The following is a 23560-nucleotide window of genomic DNA, read 5'->3' on the forward strand; positions in this document are numbered from 1 at the left end:
GGCAGGATGTTCAGTAATACTTGATTAACCTTATGGCCAAGTTTCATGAACTAGGTCTATATACTTTCTAGGTTATGCTGTCATTTCAAAAACTTAACCTTCGGTTAACCTTTGGTTAAGATTTGGTGTTGACGCCGCCGCCGTCGGAAAAGCGGCGCCTATAGTCTCACTCTTCTTCGCAGGACTGGTGAGACAAAAATGTCTGCACATGTGGTCAAAGTTGGTAAGCTCCATCTTTTCTGCCACCACTCCCCATAGGCTACTTCTCCTGCTTTTCACCTTATTACTGGACAACCAATTTTTAATTCACTTTTAAAGTTACTCATTAAAAAAGATGCAGGCATAAATTAATGATAATTATAGAAATAAATAGTTTATCAGGTGCAATGAAACTTCATTCAACGTCCTTGGCTTGTACATCCATCTCTTGTCCTGTTTTCCTAGCTTAATTTGACATTTTGAATGTCAATACAGTATGTCAATACAGTTTCTTAATCATTCAAAATGAGGGGTGAGATATAAGTCATAAAGACTTGTCCTAAATTTGATAAATCACAGAGGATTCTACAGTCTGCAGAAAAGGGGAAAATCATTCCTTGCATCATCTCTTTGTCAATTTTCCTCTCTATTTTCTTCATCTTTAAAAATTACTAAATTTAAAAACATTGAAGGTGTTAGAAATGTATGAATTTAGTCAACAACTTGATGACACATCATTTTCGCTAAATATATTATGATACATTCATGTTTGGAAACTTCAGAGGTCATAACTCACCTAAATACCAATATCTACTCACTCCAGACATTCCATGTAGATGATAATATTAAGATTGGTGTCATGTCCTTGTTTCTGGAAGACTGGCTCTTTCATTTCTGCTGGAAGATAGTTCACACAAGATAGGGGATGTGGCCATGTTGTACACTGAGTGATATGACTGCAGATGTAAAGTGAAAGAACAAAATATTTTTCTAACAACATTCCTTTTTTTTATCATTCATCCTACTATGAAACGTGAAACTATGAAATGAATTAAAGCTTACATTGGGATAAATGCACTGCTGGTAGACAACACTGGAACACTTTTCAGAGCAATTTAATTCAAAGGATTTGTACCATTATATACCATTAACACCTCACAAATCTCACCTGATTTTTGTTTATAGATTTGAATATATGAATATTGCAATATAATGGATTATATATGTTTACACACATACATTTCCAAATTTAAGAACAAAATTTCCACAAAATGTTTCCTTCTGAGAAGAGCGTACTTTATGCAGAGGTTGCAACTGAAACAAGATATAAGTGAAATCGCCTTGCCTATTAAATCTGTATATTTTCTTTTGGTAGGAAGGTTCAGCTGCATAGTGAGGAGGCAGTGGGGGCAGTTGCAAAAAGAAAGAACATGAGGGTAAAGAAAGAGAAATATGAAAGCAGAGGGAAAATGGAAGAATGGTAGCATTGTGGGTATTTGGATTTTTTCTCAAAAGCATAAAACCCTAAATCAAACATGTTCTCTCTCTCTAATTTGATATATAAATGATCTAAAATTGGTTAACAATTTGATGACACATCATTTTTGATAATTATATTAAGATACATTGATGTTTGGAAACTTCAGAGGTTCAACGCTATGTGCAGGAAAGAATGTCTTCTCCCTGTACACCCATCCACTCCTATGTTTCACAAGTTCAATTTGTTAAATGTAACTGTTTTAAAGAGTTTAATGTCAAATCCAATGCCTCTTTTGGATCATAACTCACCTAAATACCAATAACTGCTCACGCCAGACATTACATGTAGATGATAATATCAAGATTGGTGTCATTTCCTTGTTTCTAGTAGAGTGGCTCTTTCATTTATGCTGGAAGATAGTTCACACAAGATAGGGGATGTATCCACGCTGTACACCGAGTGATACATGTATGACTGCATATGTAAAGTGAAAGAACAAAATATTATTTTAACAAAATTTCCTTTTGAAAAACATTCATTGTACTATGAAACATGTAATGAATTAAGGCTTATATTTGGACTAATGCACGGCCGGTATACTTTACCAAAGCACTTTTCAGAGTGATTTGTGCCATTATATATCATCAGCAACAACTCACAATTCTAAACCAATTTCTGTGGTATCTATTTGGTTTATATGACACCTAAAAATTGGTCTGCTGATTGTTACGTCATTACAACATGTGCACTGGAAACACGAGTAGTCCCTGCAGCCTGCAGTCTCGGTGCACACGTGCAATGGACAAAATCGTATGGATCCAAACTTGCACAATGGATGGATCCAAAATTGCACGGTTGATGACGTCATTGCAAAATGGGCTGAATGAACGATATCAAACATCCAAGCAAATCACAAGGATCTATCTAGGTGTCATATAAATTTGAATATATGAATATTGCAATATAATGGATTATGTATTTTTACACACATACATTCCCAAATTTAATAACAAAATTTCGACAAACTGTTTCCTTCTGAGCGTTTTTTATGCAGAGGTTGCAATTGAAACAAGATATAAGTGAAATCACCTTGCCTATTAAATCAGTAATTTTTTTTGGTAGGAAGGTTCAGGGGCATAGTGAGGAGGCAGTGGGGGCAGTGCAATGGCAGCATTGTGGGTATTTGGTTTTTTTTCTCAAAAGCATAAAAACCTAAATTATACATTTTCTCTCTAATTTGATATATAAATGTATCTAAAATTGGTTAATTTGATGACACAGTATTTGCTAAATATATTGTGACAGAATCGCTAAATCTTAAGAAGCAAAACTTACGTAACAAACTTAGCAATTATGACGTTATAATGCACCGTTTTTTGTAGCGTCGTTAAGTAAGAAATTTCCATTGTGACGTAGCACTGGTCATGGCTACTTCTGATCAGAAACCATTAGCAATACGCATAAATAGCGTAATTAATCAAATGCGCGCTCCATATCTTGCCCCATAAAAGTTACTTTCCATAACGAAAATTATCATTAACCTAGATAAAGATTTTGTTGTTCACGGTGCCAAGGTTACTGATATCTCTGACATATTTTGTTCTTGACAACTGTGCTAACCTTTGAAGGTATATCTCAATAAAGATGAATTTTTGGAGCAGGAGGCTAAGAGCCTTTGTAACTTAGATATTTGTCACCAAGGGTCTCTATATGAGGCATCCTTGATCTTTTATAAAGATCATAGTAGGCCCTACTGTTAGGACTTTATGTTAATTATTTTCAGATCTTATCCGATTATAGATCCTTGATCTTTTATAAAGATCATATTACTGTTAGGAATAGGATTTAATGTTAATTATTTCAGATCTTATCTGATTATAGATCCTTGATCTTTTATAAAGATCATAGTATAGTGAGACCACTACATATCGACCACCTCTTTTGAAACCGACCACCTTCTTCACCATGTAGGTATGTTACAAAAGCGCCCTCTAGGCGTTTGCATGTGCAAGGAAAGGTTACCGGTATTCCTCATGACATCATTGTTTTTTACGTAGTTGAATGTTTACGGCAGCTGTCTATAGACTTGAAATAAAATCTCACTCGGTGATCTTGCGACTCTGTGTGCTACTGGAACTTTGGCCTTGCTTTCAACCTCTTGCTATTCATATTTACAGGTATCATCCCACTCTAAAAGGTATGCATTCCGATAGAACAACATTTCAACTACATTGTGGTGAAATTTGAAAGAAATCTACTGTACTGACGCTAAGTGTGTTTTTTACGTCCCTGTTTCGGCAGCATCTGTAATTTTTGGGAGTGTTGTTGGGCACTTCCACATGCCAATGTACGCGCATTGTTGTTTTCTATTAGTGCACCTTGGGGCCAATTAAGGTCACAACTTTTGTTTTTAAAAACAAAGGAATACATAGGCTAATAAGAATTGAATAGGCGATTTGTATGAACTTAAAACTACCATAACTTTCTTGTTACTGGGGCTATTGAAATTAATGAGGTATTAAATAAAAGGTCTTGATGAGCTAAATGATGCTATGAAGCAAACACCTAATTTCTCAATTTTTTTTGTAACATACCTACACCTAACCCAGGGAGCTCCAGCCTGCGAAGCGCCCAGGACTCATCCGTGTAATAGACCTTATCGCAAATAGCGTTCGTCGCGTGAGGGCGTATGTCACCGCAAAGGATCACAGGAATGAAAAAGGGAGCAAACGCGTAATCGGCTTTCGGGAAGCCATACAACGCCATATGTTTTGTGTAGTGTCACTCAAAATCCAGGCTTTTTTTAAAGTCTGATTTCTTTGTATTGAAATCATTTTGGATACTTGAATGTGGATTTATAGAACAATCTTTTTATCATGATTGCACAGTGAAATTATGAACTCAATGCTCTCAACATTTTCATAGTTTTCTGGGGCTAAATTTGGGAAGATTTTGTAAGAAAAGTGAGCATGGTGATTACGGGTCAATGGCGATTGACTTTAGAAAAGAGCACGTCGGCGATCCGAAGAGAGTCTGAGGCTATTTTTCCATTAAAGGATAAGTCCTCCCAACAAATAGTCCACCTGAACCAATAGAGAAAAATCCAACCAGCATAACACTGAAAATTTCATCAAAATTGGATCATTGGATGTAAAATAAGAAAGTTATGACATTTTAAAGTTTCACTTAATTTCACAAAACAGTTATATGCACATCCTGGTCGGTATGCAAATGAGGAAACTGATGACGTCATCCACTCACTGTTTCTTTTGTATTTTATTATATGAAATATGAAATATTCTAATTTTCTTCTCATTGTCAAATGAAACAATGATTAATTCCTCTTGAACATGTGGAATTAGCATTGTTTAATACTATATGGTTCAGTCAACTTGGTTCTTATTGTCAAATCTGTAAAAAATGAAATCCTGTATAAATCAAACAATAAAAAACAAAAGAAATAGTGAGTGATGGACATCATCAACTGATCATTTGCATGACACTGACTTGTGAATATCACTGTTTTGTGAAAAATAAGAGAAACTTTAAAATGCCATAACTTTCTTATTTTACATCCGATTTTGATGAAATTTTCAGCGTTATGCTAGTTTGAATTTTCTCTATTTATTCAAATGAACAATTTTCTGGGGTGGACTTGACCTTTAAAGAATATATTGATGAGCATCATAATGTAGACCATAATATATTTTATCTCCATAACTAGTAAATTTAGCTAGTTTTTGCTATTTTGGGGGAATATAGTCCTTTGCAAATGGGGCTTTTGAGTTTGATCATTGGGATTACAAGATCTATAATGTTTGATAGTGGGGGGGGGGGGGGGGGGGTGGGGGGTGAGAATCGAGGTTCGAGCGGCCGGAGTGACCAAATATAAAGTATATTTATGTATATATATATATATGTATATATATATATATATATATATATATATATATATATATATATATATATACATAAATGCATATGGGCAATTCCATAGGTTGGTGGACATGAGCTCAATGTGTCTTTGTACATATAGCCCATCTGAACCGTAACGTGAGTAACCACTTTATCTGCACCCCTAGTAAAAACCATGTGTTCTTTATTTTTTGAATTATATACAAATTTGTCTCCCTAATATTCTTCTTTGAAATGGATATAATCAACTTTGATAAAGGCCTTGTATGAGGACACTTTTCACTTATGTCCACGATTCATTTAATGCATGTCCAAATCATGTAACATGAGTAACCGACACATTTCAAAGATTTGCCAGGAGCATAATGAAATTTCCCAAGTTTTGTTTTTATACAAAGGATAGTCAGACTGCGTACTATGTTATGATAAAGAGATGTTTAGTTCCTATCAATAATAATGGAGTTACAGCTCTAAGTATGAGTCAAGGTGTCTCCAAATTTAACGTGGGTAAGCGTGGAATAGCCCATATTAAGAAATATATATGACATGCAGAATAAAGATTAAATAAATCCCTGTATTTAATTATGATGCCATATGTCCTAGTATTCTTCATGGTCTCCCTCTAACCTCTGTGTAATTTTATTTTGTCTGAAGCAGCTGATGGATATTTCATTCATATAAATGATATATATTCCATTCTTTTAATAAAACAAATATTATTTCAAAAGTTGCATCTCCAATTAATTTCATCACTAATTATTTCTGTCACAGATCACGATCTTCATTTCATTTTTTTTTAAATTATTTTTCTCTCATCATACTTTCATCTTTTCTCACATTTTTTTTTCTATTTAAGTCATTATTTTGTCATTGCAGTATTATAAAATCTGGGGACCAGGCCACTAATAAATCCAGAATGTCCGGCCATGATCTTGAATTACATGCAATAATTATGTATCTGTGGAGAGAAAAAGAAAACACAGATATAATATCTGAATACAATCATGATTGGGATGATTATTCATGAAACATGTATTCTTGACAACCGATCGATAATACTAAAATATATAACTAGAATAAAGTAATCAAATCTTCTGCAGAGTTTGTTTTATTGATCATCATTTTATTATTTTCTTTGGAATTCCGGGACTTTCCTCCACCCCGCCGACGTACACCGTCCTTGGGCCGAGAGTGCCCGCAGTCCGTGCTTACAAGCACACTTTGCACAGACACAGCTGCACAGCTCAGAATACGCACAGACAGTGCGCGAAAATGAAACAAAATTGCACTTGTCATCATAAAATCTTCATAAAATCTGTGGTGATTCTTGCAGCTATAGACAGCACATCTATCTCTGCCACATAAAGAATGGAAAATTTAAATCAATTATTGTAATCATGAAGAGGATCATCGCTATAAAACAATTAATGCGAGCGCGAAGCGCGAGCGGAAAAAAAAATCGACATTTAGACCTAAACAAGTGGAACGCCTCTGGCAGTCTCGCCTGCATTACGCGATTTAAATAGCGCAGCAGTGCTTACTTTGAAAACTACTATAAAATAATCATTCACAAAAACACCATTCATATAATGACATAATACCACGTTCATTGACCATAAATGACATTTGAATGGTGACTTAAGACTTGTCAACTACACCCATGTCCACATTTCATTCACTCTATCTATAAACTTTCAAAGTTATGATGGCAATTCAACAATTACCCCAACATGGCCTAAGTTTATTGACCTTAACTGACGTTTGACCTTGGTTTTGTGACCTGAAACTCACAGGGGATGTTCAGTGATACTTGTTTACTCTTCTATCCCAAGTTTTATGAACTAGATCCATAAACTTTCAGAGTTACGATGGTAATTCAACAAATACCCCCAACACGGCCAAAGTTCATTGACCTTAAATGACCTTTGACCATGGTCATGTGACCTGAAACTCGTACAGGATGTTCAGTGATACTTGATTACTCTTATGTCCAAGTTTTATGAACTAGATCCGTAAACTTTCAGAGTTAGGATGGTAATTTAACAAATACCCCCAACACGGCCAAAGTTCATTGACCTTAAATGACCATTGACCATGGTCATGTGACCTATAACTCGCACAGGATATTCAGTGGGACTTAATTAACCTAATGTCCAAGTTTCATGAACTAGATCTATAAATTTTCAAAGTTATGATGGTAATTCAACAAATACCCCCAACATGGTCAAAGTTCATTGACCCTAAATGACCTTTGACCTTGGTCATGTGACCTGAAACTCAGGCAGGATGTTCAGTAATACTTGATTAACCTTATGTCCAAGTTTCATGAACTAGGTCCATAGACTTTCTAAGTTATGATGTCATTTCAAAAACTTAACCTTAGGTTAAGATTTGATGTTGACGCCGCCGCCGCCGCCGTCGGAAAAGCGGCGCCTATAGTCTCGCTCTGCTATGCAGGCGAGACAAAAAACGGGACACTATTCATGTTTTGTATATCATGAAAAGGATGAGTAATAGGGGGTTCTTCCTACATAAATAATGCGAGCACAAAGCACGAGCAGAATTTTGTTTTTCTGAAACTGGACAATTATTTAAATAGAGAACAAGTTGAGTATCTGAATAAGCATGCGCGCACGTGTTTCCGATTTAGACCTACAATGTAGGCATTCTGAAAACATATTTTAACATGAAAATCAAAGCGAGCGCGAAGCGCGAGCTTAAAATATTTAACATTCCGATCTGAAAAAAAGGTCGATTTCAGCTCTACATATACTTCAAGTACTTTGTAGGAAAATTGTGAGGTGGATTTGGATCGCACTTAATAAAGAGCTGATAGATTTGACAAAGGACCGGGAAATGAAAGTGATGAATATCTTCCTATTCCTCTTGCTAAGCGCGAGATCAGACAGAAAGGACAATTGAACCTTTAAATTAATATCTCATCTATTAATGCGCAATGAGGCGCCAAATCTGATGATATTATGGCATGAAAACTGGAAATTTCAAGCACTTTTGTAATTATGAATAGGATGCATCAGGTTATATTTTTAACCATTAATGCGAGCGCAAATCGCGAGCTGAAATTTTTATAAGGCCAAGTCACAAGGATTACCCTCCTTTTAACTGCCATTATCAATATGTTACTACATTATAATCATGTCTATACTATGCATTAAATTCTGTGAATCCCATAATCTTGAACCATTAATGCTTCTTTCTTTGACCCATGCTATTTCTGCCCATATATCTCTTGAGTGTTTTTTTCTCTCTCTCTCAAGGTGTGTGTGGCACATTGAGGAGTATAGAAGCATGTTGGAGATATTGAAAGGGGTAGAATAATTATGTTAAGAATTGAATGAAATTTACGAATGGGAGAGAAGGGGGGGGGGCGGGGGCAAAGATGTTGAGACAGAAAGGGGTTTGAGAGAAAAGAGGGGAATTAACTAAAGGAACAGCAGTCAGGAGAGGGAAAGAGAGGGGGAAGGAAATCGAAGGAAGACATGCATACGATAAAAGAGTCCTCGTAGAAAGAGTGAGAGAGAGAGAGGAGGAGGAGGAAATGGAACGAGATAAGAAAGAAGTAGTAGTGCAGGGGCGGATCTATCGCCAATAAGGGGGGGGGGGTTGCCAATTCGTCTGTTGCCAATTCGTCTACGGCCAACTCGTCCACTCACTACATGGCAGGCCTGCTACATGGTCTATTTTAATTTAGTCTAATGCCAATCTGTCCATCAACATTTCGTCTAACAGCCATTGGTCCATTAACCAATTGGTCCAATCATCACTTCGTCTAATAACCATCTCGTCTATGACCATTAATTTTAGTCTCATAACCGGTTGGTCTAATACCCATTTTACATTTTGCACAATTAGCACTTATAGCCCAATTAGATAAAATGGTATATGGACCAAATGGCTGTTGGGTCCACTGGTCATTAGACGGAATGGCATTAGACTAAATGACAAAAGACTATGTGGTGAGTGGATGAACTGATGGACCAAACGATAGTAGACAAATTGGAAATAAACCGCGGAAGGGGCCTAAAAATATTTGCACCCATATTTTCCACAATCAGCCACTCAAAGTTGATAGGGGTAGTCCCCGGGGGGGCCACTTCCATTGACGAGTGGATACCATGCGCGACCAAGGGGTCTCGAAAAGCACCCTAAACACGTATTTTCCAAATTCTGAAAATGCACCCCTTAACAAGTATTGGCGTCTGAAACCCTACCCTTAACAAGTATTGGAAACAAAACGATACTCTTGGCAAGTATTCCCTGAAATGAACCCCTAAACAAGTACAGCGATATTTGATTGTTATGTCACGAGTCCATCGGTCGTCGGTTTTACCTTTACAGTTTACACACCATTTGGTTTAGTATGGCCCCAGCTTCCACACCTCGCGCAAATCGGACTCTAAACACGTAGTGTATGGGGCAAAAAGGACATCCTTTATAAAACATTTTAATTTTGTTTATCATATCCCCGCAAATTTGACCCTAAACACGTACTAGCTTTCCTAGCGAAAAAGATACCCTTTTTTCATTATTTTTGTGTTTTTGACACCCTTATCACGTTACGTACGTAACGTGCCCTATCTTGAAAAAGACATCCTTTTTACGTGTTTTTTTGGTCGCGCATGGTATCCACTCGTCAATGTAAGTGGCCCCCCCGGGGGGTAGTCCTAACAGTCACTTCTTTATTCTTATTAAACAACATACACAAAAAACAATATACAATAATCTCATAGCCCCTATGGTGCGAGCTAAAATATTTTTGAAATTTCATGTATTTTATCCTCAAAATTGAACATTCTGAGCAATGTTTGTGAACTTGAACAAGATGCGTATTTAACTAAAATTGCTGCGAGCGCAAAGGACAAGCAACAAAAAAAAAAAAGAAGAGAGAAATATACATTCTGGCCTGATCGAAAAGGGACTTGCTAATGGCGGTTTACAGTTAGCCATGAAGATGATGCATATTTCAATCAAAACAATACGAGCGCAAAGCGCGAGCTGAAAAATGTTTGAAATTCTGACCATAAAAATTGACATTCCAAGCACTTAATCATGAACAGAATAAGTAATATTCTAGGTACACAATTCAAGCACGAAGCGTGAGCGGATAAAAATTGAGATTTATAGACCTAAAAACGGAACACTATTTTATATTCATGTTTTCTAAATCGTGAAAAGGATGGGTAATTGGTTACCGTCTTACATTTATAATGCAAGCGCGAGAAGAAAATTTTTGATATTCTGATCTGAAGCGAGATAATTTAAGCATGTTTTCAATACATGATAAGCAGCCTATCTCAATAAACATGTGTTCATGTTCTAGAATTTGTGCATTCTAAATACACTTTTTATCACGGAAATCAATAATGCGAGCGTGAAGCGCGAACTTAAAATATTGGATATTTCGATGTGAAAAGGTCAAATTAAGCACTATTTAAAGCACTGTGTAGGAAAATAATTGTGAAGTGGACATGAATCACTCTTAATAAATGAGGCGAATGCAAAGCATGAGTTGCTGAAGTTATTCTGGCCTAGGACCGGGACATTCTAAGGACATTTGTTCATCGTATGAATGACTGTCTTCCGATTCCTCTTCCCAAGCGCAAAAAGAAACATGTCGATCTTCCAATCTGAAAAAAGTGACAATTTAATAACTTTACGGTATTAGGAATGAATGAAAATAATATTATCTTATTTTCCTAATCTAATAAGCCTAATGAGAGCGCTAAATTTGTTGATATTAAAGCCTTAAAACTTGACATTTTAAGCGCTTTTGCAATTATGAATAGGATGCATTAATTAACGTACTTTTAGAAATTAATGCGAACGGCAATTGCGAGCGAATTTTTAATTTAATAAACTTATTATTAACTTAATAAACTGTCATGAAAAGGGAATTTTAAGTACTTTGATTTATATACATAACTCACCAATTCAAGCACTTGCCCGCAATACCTGATAGGATTTGACAATCAGACCTTAAAAGTTATATTTTGATAAATTTATGGAATAGGACCTATACACGAAGAGAATAGGTACTCCACAAATCAAATAATGCTAGGGCACAGCGTGAGCTAAAAATGTTGATACTAAGATCATAAAACGAATATTTTACAAAGCACTTTTTTATTGATTCGTAAATCAAACAGAATAATGAAAGTTCAATGTCTTATAGCTGACCGTACAGTATATGTTTTGTATTTTTGACTACAAAGCTTGAAATTTCAAGCTCCATATATCAGCCTATTGAGCAATAATGTATAACTCATCGAAAATGAGCAATGCGAGTGCAAAGCGCGAGCGAAAATTTCAATTTTACATGTTTTTTTAATCATCAAAGTCTCCCCTTCCTAATTTTATTCACTTTTCTCCCTCCCTTTCCCCCTCTTACTTTTCCCCTCTCTTTTCCTTCTTTTTCTCTCTCCCTTTTTTGGTCTTTAATCCGCCCGGGGGGGGGGGGGGGGGGGGGTGACCGGGCCCCCTGGATCCTTCTATGGTAGCGATGGTGGTGGGAGAAAGAAAGAAAGCATTTGAATTATTCACCTCACAGTGTTAAACGGGGAAAATAGGAAATGGCTAAATTTTGAAAATCAGTAATGTGGAGCCCTATTCAAGTTTACTTTCATGCATCTACACCAACACCTTGACAGGGGCTGATCCAGGATTTTCCAAAGTGGGGGCATTCAATACAAAAAATAAACAAGGCCTAGTATACTAGACCCCCCCCCCCTCCTTAATAGGTGAAATTTGGCTAGGAAAACGTCATTCCATACAATTAATGTTTCGTTCCTGGGAAAAGTTGACAGCTGACAAATAAGTCCTCACTTGAGTATGAACGCCAAAATCCACTATTTGATATATTACGGGAGGAGGCACCTTTATCTTTCTCCCCTTTCCTTATTCCTCATCCATTCTATAGGCAGATCCATGGGACCAAATTAAGGGTGGCGGCGCCCCCCTCCTACTGGCGGTGCAAAAATTAAAAAGAAAGGTTATTAGTGCTGTATAGTTAAAGGAAAAAAAAATCGGCTTTTAACGGCGCTGATCGGGGAGAAAAATTGTATCCCCCCTATTGGCAAAATTTGGATCCACACCGGGTATTGGCCTGTCGTACCTCCCAGTAAATGAAACAACAAAATCAACAAAGGCCGTTGCACTAGTACTAAAATTTTTGCGAGTCTTTATTTTTTAAATATTTTCGTTTATAATGGTATTCATTAAATAGTGGAGGTTCGCATCCTGAGAATTCAAAGAAAAAGAAAAAAAAATGTGCACTGAACAGGAAACACTTAACGTCCTTTTCAATTCCAATTTAGATAATTACTTCTTTACTCAAAGTCATTCAAATAAAAAAATAAGCATAATTTTTTTATACCTTATATTTGTTCATCACGAATACAATGAAGCCGACACTTATTTGCTTTGTTTTGGATTAATCTTTATATTATTAATTCACTTCAAATAAAATTCATATACATGTATACATAAACAGGAAAATATCACAGAAAATAATATAACAAATTAATTGCAGTTGTATAAAACATCATAGAAAATAACATGACAGATAAATTTTATCTCGACAGGCACTGTTTCATTCGATCATAAAACAATCGCGCTTTTTCACTCCTTGTGCACGCACAACTCTATCAGTATTGTTTCATCTTCATCTGTCCTCAATGACAAGGACACCAGCATAATTCATTCACTTCAAATAAAATTCATACATACATATACAGGAAAATATCAAAGAAAATAATATAACAAATCAATTGCAGTTGTATAAAACATCATAGAAAATAACATGGCAGATGAATTTTATCTCGACAGGCACACTGTTTCATTCGATCATAAAACGATCGCGCTGTTTCACTCATTGTACACGCGCAACTCTATCAGAATTGTTTCATCTGTCCCCGATGAGGCAAACACCAGCAGTGATATGCACGGATAAGCATGATAAGTGCACAAGTTGCAGTTGCTCGTGCGCGGAGAATGAATTAAGTTTGGCGGCTGGGTAAAGTCTAGCGAGAAAGGCACGTCACCAACGAACTTCACGATAGACCACGCCTACTTGCCGAGGTAACCAATGTTGATTGACAGCCCATTTAGTTTTTTTAGTAGTATGAAAAAGTACAGGCATGTATAAACTTCATTTTAGTTAGAATTCATTCAAAAAACAATTTTTAAACATTTATTGCTATATTTTCTACATGAAAAAAGGAATTTTTACGCGACAATCAGTATGATATGTGTGGGCACCGTTTAAGTCATAAAGCATACGATACTCTGTGGATTTAACCTCCAAACGTCACTTTCGATACCACGTGAAGGTAAGACACTTCATCCCACATAAGTCAACTTTAATATAGAAATCACAGGGCATAATATTTGTAACTAAGATTAACTAATTTACTGAGGAAAAAGCATTTCAATGGTTGTTTTTGCCGTCGAGAACAGACCATGGGTGGCGAGGTGCACTATTTACGCACTTGCAATTGGCTTCTCATTTGCCCATAGCAATATGGCCAAGGGGATCAGCCGACCTTTTGGGAACCCTACTTACACAGTAAATGGACGCGGCCTAAAGTAAAGGGGTCGTTGTAAAGCAGATTCGCAAGCATTTTAGCTGATTTTACAAGAGACTGATGTGTGGAAAGATAAAAGACCTTACTTTTTAAAATCATGGAAAAACAGGTTATTCAGGAATGAGAGAGATTAGAGGGAGAAAGATACCGTATTTTGAAATGCAGCGCTGGCAGATAAAAAATTGCGCACGTTGACGTACCTACTAATAAAACCGGGAGCTGATTTTAAACTCGGTTACAGCCAACGTTCTCGCCAGGTTCATTCTGACGCTTGGCGGCGCGAAGCGATGATACGCAAGCCGCGCAGCGGCCTTGGTGCGTGCGAAGCACGCACGGGGGGAGGGTCGCGGGAGGGGGGTGTCCCCCCTCCCACGCGGAGCGCGGTAGCTATCGAAAATATCAATATCGACGAGCTTAGATTGCTGCTAAATGCACCACATTTGATGTCTATTTAATGCTTCTCCGGCCACACAGCCGTAACGGTTGCGCGAATTGCGATCGATTGAAGCAGAAAGGCAAGTACTGATGAAAAAGGTCAAAAGAAAAGATTTAAATTCAATCTCATTTTATACTTACAGTTTATAGATTTATTCACATCAATGACATCGATAATGTACTCCATACTTTCCAATGTCTAGATCGCTACGTCCTTAGAAAGTGCGATTCATTTTGTGAATGCGTGTCAATGACCGACTACATCTACGGACCGCATGCGCGCCGCGCCCTTACTCAATCCAAAGATTGTTCCGACTTTGTTTGGAAGCCTCGGAAGAAAACTTCCGAGGCTTCCAAATAATGGGCATCGGTATTCATGAGACGATATAATTTGCATGTTTGTTTTGTTTTCAGATACTCACTGAAACTATGACTCTCATAATTAAGACTTCTGCTGATGATGTTTATACTAATAATATCCAATCAAGATTCGTTTATCACTGTCAATTATTGCTATGTTCATTTGTATTGTTCTATACTCGCCTATAAAATAATGAATGTGTCCATCACGAGCGGGAGAAATATTTTTAGTCATTCATCATACTTTAATATTACGATTTTGTTCTTATTATAATTAATTGCGATTTAAAATGTTTTAAAAGTAAAGCTTAATTGACAGGAAAGTAGATTTATACTCACTGTCAATTATTCCTATATGTTCATTTGTATTGTTCTATACTCGCCTATAAAATAATGAATGTGTCCATCACGAGCGGGAGAAATATTTTTAGTCATTCATCATACTTTAATATTACGATTTTGTTCTTATTATAATTAATTGCGATTTAAAATGTTTTGAAAGTAAAGCTTAATTGACAGGAAAGCAGATTTGTATTTTTAAATAATGCACTATGTAGGCCTACAAATACAGCGTGTGTGAAAGAGAGGAAGAGGGGGGGGAGGGTTGTAGCTAGGATGGTCGAAGGGGGAGCGCGAAAGGGGAGGGGTCGTGGCGTGGACAATGACAAGGGGATGTTGAGATCGTACGTGTGTGTGGGATTGGTGAAGAAGTCAATATTCGAAGCGAATGCATATTTATAGACATGTCTATACTACTACTGATGATGACGGCTGAATAATCTTTCTTTACATGTATATTTTGGCGATTTTAAATTTTTTAAATATTTTCTTGCATCATGAGTGGGAAGATCGAGGTACGTGATTCAATAAATTGCATCAGTTTTCAAGTTACAGAAATTCACGAACAGATTATTAAAATTGAAAAAAAAAAAGAGTCAGAAAGATCTTTTTATAGCCCCCATCCAGTGTAAACAACATGAAGAATATTTGAGGTCACGAAACCAGCTGATTCGCATTCATACAACAGGTTAACAGGTCACGCACATGGTACACAGTCATTCAAAGGGCGGGAATTCGGGGAAACCCGTTTTCAAGCACAATGATTGGCTCAACCCAGAAAGTGAATACTAATTAGATCACGTGCCATCGGCTTTGGGGCGTCTCGTTCACATTCCAACTCATTTCATAAATATAATCCACTCGCAGTAATTAGGCTAACGACGTTGTAAAGATAACTCTCTATATAAAACACAATTCCGATATAAAACATATATAACGACATAAGTGAAATTGAAAAATTCATCCAGCGATATTCAAATTATACTAGCGACTCATGTGGGCGTGGGCAAACAAAATACATATCCTCTAAAACGTTCACACATATCAACTTCAATAATTCGTACTTGAAATGCAGGGGCCGCGGAAAGGTCTTGAAAGTGGGGGGGGGGGGCTGACCACCATGCAAAAAACGCAATCAGGTGGTCCTGTTTTTTTACATGGTTTTGGAAAAAAAAGTGGGGGAGCTGAAGCCCACCCAGCCCCCCCCCCCTGTTTCCGCGGCCCTGAAATGAATATCTGTGAATGAATTGTCAATTCCACTTTGTTGAATGTGTACTTTTATTGAAATCTATTGAATCACGTACCCCTCCCGACCAAGTCCAAGGGTTGATTTTCCACTCGCCATAAAGATTATGCAGCCACAATCACAGTAGACACATCCATAAAAGAATATTAATTTAATTCGCTCCGAACATTGACTTCTTTTCGCCAATCCCCTCCCAACAAAGTCACAAACATCCCATCATTTTCATTTACATTGCCCACGACCACCTCCCATTATTCTCTTTCTCCTTTACACAAATTAATTTCAAATAATATTTTATTTTAAATCGTAGTTGTTACCGGGAGTTGTTAAGCAATTGTACAACAAATTCACGAAGCATTCACTGTAATGACTAATTGGCAGGCAAAGAGTAGTAAAGAACAATACAAATGAAAATACACTGTACGTATAACTCACATTAAAAAATGAGTCGTAATATGATAAAAAGCGTGAATAAAATTAATAAAGATTATTACTTATGAAAATTATAACAGATTCAATGAATATCTGAAGAAAAAAAAAACATTCAAATCAGTTTTGGATCCCATCTAATTTTGGAAGACCCGGATAGATTTTGATGCCATGTGCGATTTGTATTATGTATGTGGCCATGGCGAGCGCTAGTGCAGTGACACAGAACTTGGTAGACACACCGTCGCGAAATTAATCGACACTTTCAAAAGATCGATGTAGAGATCAAGACTTTGGAAATTATGGAGTAAAATTGGAATATAAATGTGAATAATCATTTTGCTGTGAGTAAATGAGTTGGACATTATATCAATCCATTCATGTGGCTGTGGCTTTGTCATTATTAACGTGATCTTTTAATAATTTTCTCAATTCGTTCTACGGCAGTGTCATCAGAAATGCATTCAATGAATTCATGTACCGTAGATGTAGCTATAATAAGGCTGGGGCCTGGGACGAGATGAAACTAAATTTCGATCGAATTTTTATATTATTTTTTGACACACTTTACTTTTGACAAAATAAATGACAATATCAACTGAAATTCGTAACATCTAAATTACATTGCCCAACCCAGTAACCCACGGTACCCCTCTCTTCTCACTTTATTTTTGAGCGTATTTTACTACCATTTTAAAGACGTAAATAATGAGAGCAATGCGATACGCAAATGCGAGGTAAACATCTTCGCACTTCCCACATAAGAGAGAGAGAGTTAAATTGGGCCTCGAGTCGAGGTCGTATCGTATACAGCATAGTAGCGAAGCAAAGAAATCCCGGGAAGAAATCGTGGAAGAAATAATCGACAAGTTTATTTTAGGATCTGAAAAGCAGATTGTTTTTATTTTAAATATATTATTCAGTTTTTTGTGTGGATCTAGGCCTGTTTTACAGTTGTCGGCCACGGTTGTCGGGGAAGTTCACGGTTGGCGGATTTGCCCTGAAAATTTTCAGGGTTGTCGGCGCCCGCCAACCGTGACGCGTGGTAGCGAGAACGTTGGTTACAGCCATACCTTCATCCATATAATCGAGGTAAGTGCATAATTTATATTTTCCCCTTTTATTTTGAGTGCTATTGCGACCCCATTTTGGAGAGCATCTGTCCGCCTCGTATTACACGGACGAGTCCTGGGGAGTGTTTCATCAACATTTTCATCTGACAAGTTGTCAGGGGCCTGTTGCAGAAAGAGTTGCAATCGATTGCAACTCTAAAAATCATGCGCAACTTGATTTTCAACCAATCAACAGAGCGCATTTGGGACTTGCGATTGATTTTTTGACTTGCGTTTAAGGCCATATCGTGATTGCTGACTCCAGAGACATAAAGTATACAGTACCTGAATTTCACTAAGCACTACCACGCCTTGTTGATTTTCAATAGATGATGCGAGAATTTAACAATTCAGCTAGCTCTCTCACTGGACAAGACTCTCGCACATGGGACAATTTCTGCATTGACATGACATTGCGCAGCAACTTAACTCTCGCATCGTCACACTCCCCCCAATCATAATGGATCATTCTAGATGATATCATATCACACACAGTCACACACATTAATTTTCAACGTCCTATTACTTTATCTTCCTTTTTGACTCCAGCGCGTGTTATCGCGTTGTCAAAACCCATTGCAGAGCCAAAAAGGAGGATAAAACCTAGAATCTTAACTTTATCGTTCTTTTTGGCTCCGTCTATGGGTTTTGGCCACGCGATAACACGCGCTGGAGTCAAAAAGGAAGATAAATAATAAGCTTGTTGAAATTGTATTGGATGGATAGCTAACTGTCTAAAAGTGGCAGAGTGGTTTTGAAGAGAAGGGAAAAGAGGGGTTGATGAAATATACAAGTTAATTACCGTGCGTATATCGTTAAAAAAGTGGAGTCAAAAAGGAGGATAAAGATATAGACAGTTTGAATTGATTTATTTAGTGGATAGCGAACTGTCTAAAAGTGGCAGAGTGGTTTTGAAGAGAAGGGAAAAGAGGGGTTGATGGAATATACAGGTTAATTACCGTGCGTATATCGTTAAAAAAGTGGAGTCAAAAAGGAGGATAAAGATATAGACAGTTTGAATTGATTTATTTAGTGGATAGCCTACTGTCTAAAAGTGGCAGAGTGGTTTTGAAGAGAAGGGAAAAGAGGGGTTGATGGAATATACAGGTTAATTACCGTGCGTATATCTGGTTTTGATTGGTGGTGATTTTTTTTACCTGATTGCTAAGGAAGCATGAATGCTTGTAAGCAAGCAACCAGAGGACCGACGGCTTAAGGTCCACTCAGAAGGACCTGGTACTGAGGATTAATGCCTTACCAAAGGGCACTAGCGCACCAAGTGGGAATCGAACCCGGGTCACCGGAATACGAGTCCCTCGCTCTACCGACTGAGCTATCGCGCCTCCATATCGTTAAAAAAGTGGAGTTAAAAAGGAGGATAAAGATATAGACAGTTTGAATTGATTTATTTAGTGGATAGCCTAGTGTCTAAAAGTGGCAGAGTGGTTTTGAAGAGAAGGGAAAAGAGGGGTTGATGGAATATACAGGTTAATTACCGTGCGTATATCGTTAAAAAAGTGGAGTAAAAAAGGAGGGTAAAGATAAAGACAGTTTGAATTGATTTATTTAGTGGATAGCCTAGTGTCTAAAAGTGGCAGAGTGGTTTTGAAGAGAAGGGAAAAGAGGGGTTGATGGAATATACATGTTAATTACCGTGCGTATATCGTAAAAAAAGTGGAGTCAAAAAGGAGGATAAAGATATAGACAGTTTGAATTGATTTATTTAGTGGATAGCGAACTGTCTAAAAGTGGCAGAGTGGTTTTGAAGAGAAGGGAAAAGAGGGGTTGATGGAATATACAGGTTAATTACCGTGCGTATATCGTTAAAAAAGTGGAGTCAAAAAGGAGGATAAAGATATAGACAGTTTGAATTGATTTATTTAGTGGATAGCCTACTGTCTAAAAGTGGCAGAGTGGTTTTGAAGAGAAGGGAAAAGAGGGGTTGATGGAATATACAGGTTAATTACCGTGCGTATATCGTTAAAAAAGTGGAGTTAAAAAGGAGGATAAAGATATAGACAGTTTGAATTGATTTATTTAGTGGATAGCCTAGTGTCTAAAAGTGGCAGAGTGGTTTTGAAGAGAAGGGAAAAGAGGGGTTGATGGAATATACAGGTTAATTACCGTGCGTATATCGTTAAAAAAGTGGAGTCAAAAAGGAGGATAAAGATATAGACAGTTTGAATTGATTTATTTAGTGGATAGCCTACTGTCTAAAAGTGGCAGAGTGGTTTTGAAGAGAAGGGAAAAGAGGGGTTGATGGAATATACAGGTTAATTACCGTGCGTATATCGTTAAAAAAGTGGAGTAAAAAAGGAGGATAAAGATATAGACAGTTTGAATTGATTTATTTAGTGGATAGCCTACTGTCTAAAAGTGGCAGAGTGGTTTTGAAGAGAAGGGAAAAGAGGGGTTGATGGAATATACATGTTAATTACCGTGCGTATATCGTTAAAAAAGTGGAGTCAAAAAGGAGGATAAAGATATAGACAGTTTGAATTGATATATTTAGTGGATAGCCTATATACTGTCTAAAAGTGGCAGAGTGGTTCTGAAGAGAAGGGAAAAGAGGGGTTGATGAATATACAGTTAATTACCGTGCGTAATTTTGTTGGAAAAGTGGAGCAAAAAAGAACGATAAATATATAGACAGTTGATACTGTGACTTATTTTGTGGATAGTAAAAAGTTGCAGAGTGATGAGGAGACAAACGATGGGTTACTTAAATGACAGTGAAATTTCTTTGAAAACAGTGGAGTAAAAAATGTAAACTTGGCTGAATTATCGCTGCCTAAATGAAATGTAAGATTGATAAATGACAGGGTTATTTTATAATTAGATTTTTTTTTTCCTTAGTAACATTTAAGAGAGATTAACAAAATTTGTGGCACTGACTAAATAAATTGGCCGATCATTTTATTCAGATTTTTGTCAGTTAAGTCAGTCAGTCATGAAAGGCCTTTATAGATTCCCACTTGGCTGACAAAATAAGACAGAACTTTGAATTGGGAAGATCATCAATCTGATTGTCGACCACTGACTAAATAAATTTAGAACGATTTTGATTCTGTCAACTTTCAGAAGACAGATGCAAATTCTACTTTCTGTCAATCAACAGGTGTGAGAAATTAACAAGCATGTGGCACGCGCTGGGTATGCGTACATAACGAGCCGTGAAATTTACATGTCTATTGAATTAGGCATTCCTGCACACTTGTAATATACATATAGTATCATGTAGATATCATTTTGGGGAAAGTAATTAGTTTGTGAAAGCTGTGTATCGAGCTGCAGGGATTATTGATATTCATTTAGTTTGTTGAATGTTCAAGAATGATTTGACAAAGTGTGAGGCATTTTCCTCGATACACAAATTTTATTTTTAGTCAGTTATCCCATCAATGATAACAACGTTCTAGAAAAAGAAAGAGCAGAATCAAACAAACCAGTTTCCGATAGGTTTTTCTTTATTTAGTCCAAGCCAACACTCAAAGGCGAAAAAGCAAATGAGAAAGTTTTGAGGGAGAGAGAGAGAGAGGATAATAAGAAAGTATATCCCCTTGCACACGCACTGGAAGATTTTGATCGTGAGCCAACTCGAGCGCGGATGGAACTTCAGACCCAGTGTCGAGACCACTCTAGGCGACACCCCAATACTTACCCGTGTTAATAAACTGGGACTCCACTCACGCGCATTTGGGCCGCCCTAGCTTAGAACTAAGCAATATTATCTAGAAATTGTTAAACTATAGTCATATAATATGTTCTATTAAATAAATTGATAATGTTTAATCGGTACTCACCGGTTCTTTTGTTGCATTTTCAGACCATTTCTCACAATTCTTCGTAAATATTTGCGGCAAATTTTGTCGCCATAGACAGCTATACGTCCATCTTTATTAATAAATGGAGCGCCCTTTACGATAGTTGTTAATGCCGCGGAGAAATCGTCAGGCATTTTGGCCTGTGTTCAAGGCGTTCTTTCTGTTTTATTTTTTATATTGAAGATTGTGCATTTGTTGAATAGCGCCGTCTACGTCAGGTATGAGATCGAGTGTATAAATACACTCTTCCAAAATAATTATGATTCCGACCTGGCGCTGTTTAACTTCAATTTCTTTCACCTAAATTAGCGATGAATGCTAGCATTATAAAATATATATTATTAACGTCTGACAAAAAGAATAATCAACCGATCAGCTGACGAGAACGCGAATCACGTGATCTTCATATCAGCTTCAATCGCGAGTCAGAAGTGAAGAGCAACTGCCCAGAAAATCAGGAAAAAGCCGTGAAAATGTAAGTTCCCCTTCATTTTTTTGTTGTTGCTAACGATGCATTTACACTATAAAATTATAATTTAATTAGATAAAGGAATATAGCTTGTACTTGTGATATAATATAGAAATATCCTGTTCTCAGATATTTCTAACCAAAAATACTACTGATGTCGCCTATGAGGTCCATACATGTAATGTTTGGACCTCATTGGTACTAGGAGTGGTCGAGACTTAGACCAAAAGCTTCGGTCTCTGTTATGTTGGTTGTTCCGCTGAACTACGTTGGCTCCACTCACCAAATACATAGACCGAAGTTAAACCGTCGTCTGTACAGGGGCTCAATGGCCACAGCTAATTTCTTGTTTTTCTCCTCGATACCGCGATATTTTCCACCAAAAGTTCATACATATGCACCTATAGCTGAAAATGTATAAGTAACGACAGTTTCTTACCCTAAATTCCCCCTTTAAAACTAGCAATCAGGGGATTAACTCTGAAAGTTGACACTTGCGACTCGGACTAGTGGGCAGCCATCTTGGTAATGAATAATTCATGAAAAAGTGGCTGACTCCGCCCCATGACCTTTACATCACACATTACAGAAGGGGAAAAGAAAGGAGCAGTTAAAGAAACAAAAGAAAAAAGGGGAAATAAAAAATAAAAAGAAAAGTAAAACAAAAAAGAGAGAAAACGAAAGAGAAAGAGATAAAGGAAAATGGAAAAAACCGTCTAGAATTTTAGTATTCATAAACCCGACGTAAAAGAGATGATCTGATTGGCCAATGGTTTTGATACGCAGTTGACCCGGAAGTTCTTCCAACGGCATATGTTTGTGTGTTATATCGACTTCGGATGAACGAGTGAACTAGGAGCTACACGACAGCCGAGGTAAGTCGCTGTTTTTTTTCCTTTTAATTTTATTTTTCCCTCGTTTTTGGCAATTAATGCCAAGAGGGAATATTAATTCGCATATTTGTCCATTTATTTTCATATATATTTATGAAATAAAGACAAAAATCGATAAGCCCCGTCGGGGGGAATTTGCATTGTACCTCCCCTAATGGTGGCGACACGCTAGCGAGCTGTCTGTGTATGAGGAGAAATTAAAAAAATAAAAAATGTTGAAAAACTCCTCGAAACAGACGGCTGCCAGCTGTCTAGTCGAGACTTAGACAGCTGGCAGCCGTCTGTTTCGAGGAGTTTTTTAACTTTTTTTTTTTTTTTTTTTAAATTTCTCCTCGTACACAGACGGCTCGCTAGCGTGCAGCCACCATTAGGGGACTTGCAATGCAAAATCCCCCCGTCGGGGCTCTTCAATTTTTGTCTTTAATGAATAAAAATTTTGAAAATTAACGCCACCAAAATGCAAATTAATATTCCCT

At 37.0% G+C, this 23560-nt stretch overlaps 1 long non-coding RNA gene across 4 annotated transcripts in view; it reads right to left on the reverse strand.

Annotated features, from left to right (window-relative positions):
• LOC129269891 (uncharacterized) overlaps window positions 1-23560 on the reverse strand; it is a 60890-nt gene that overhangs the window by 17246 nt on the left and 20084 nt on the right. For 3 of the 4 annotated variants that reach the window (XR_010293978.1, XR_010293976.1, XR_010293977.1), the window contains exons 1-2: window positions 1768-1928; window positions 776-935 (exon numbers count right to left, since the gene is read on the reverse strand). This is a non-coding gene — a long non-coding RNA (uncharacterized LOC129269891). Of the gene's footprint in view, window positions 1-775; window positions 936-1767; window positions 1934-23560 lie in introns of those variants that run through there. The other variant, XR_010293979.1, reaches the window with a different exon arrangement.

This window comes from Lytechinus pictus, chromosome 1 (genome assembly GCF_037042905.1).
Source record: "Lytechinus pictus isolate F3 Inbred chromosome 1, Lp3.0, whole genome shotgun sequence".
NCBI classification, from domain to species: domain Eukaryota; kingdom Metazoa; phylum Echinodermata; class Echinoidea; order Temnopleuroida; family Toxopneustidae; genus Lytechinus; species Lytechinus pictus.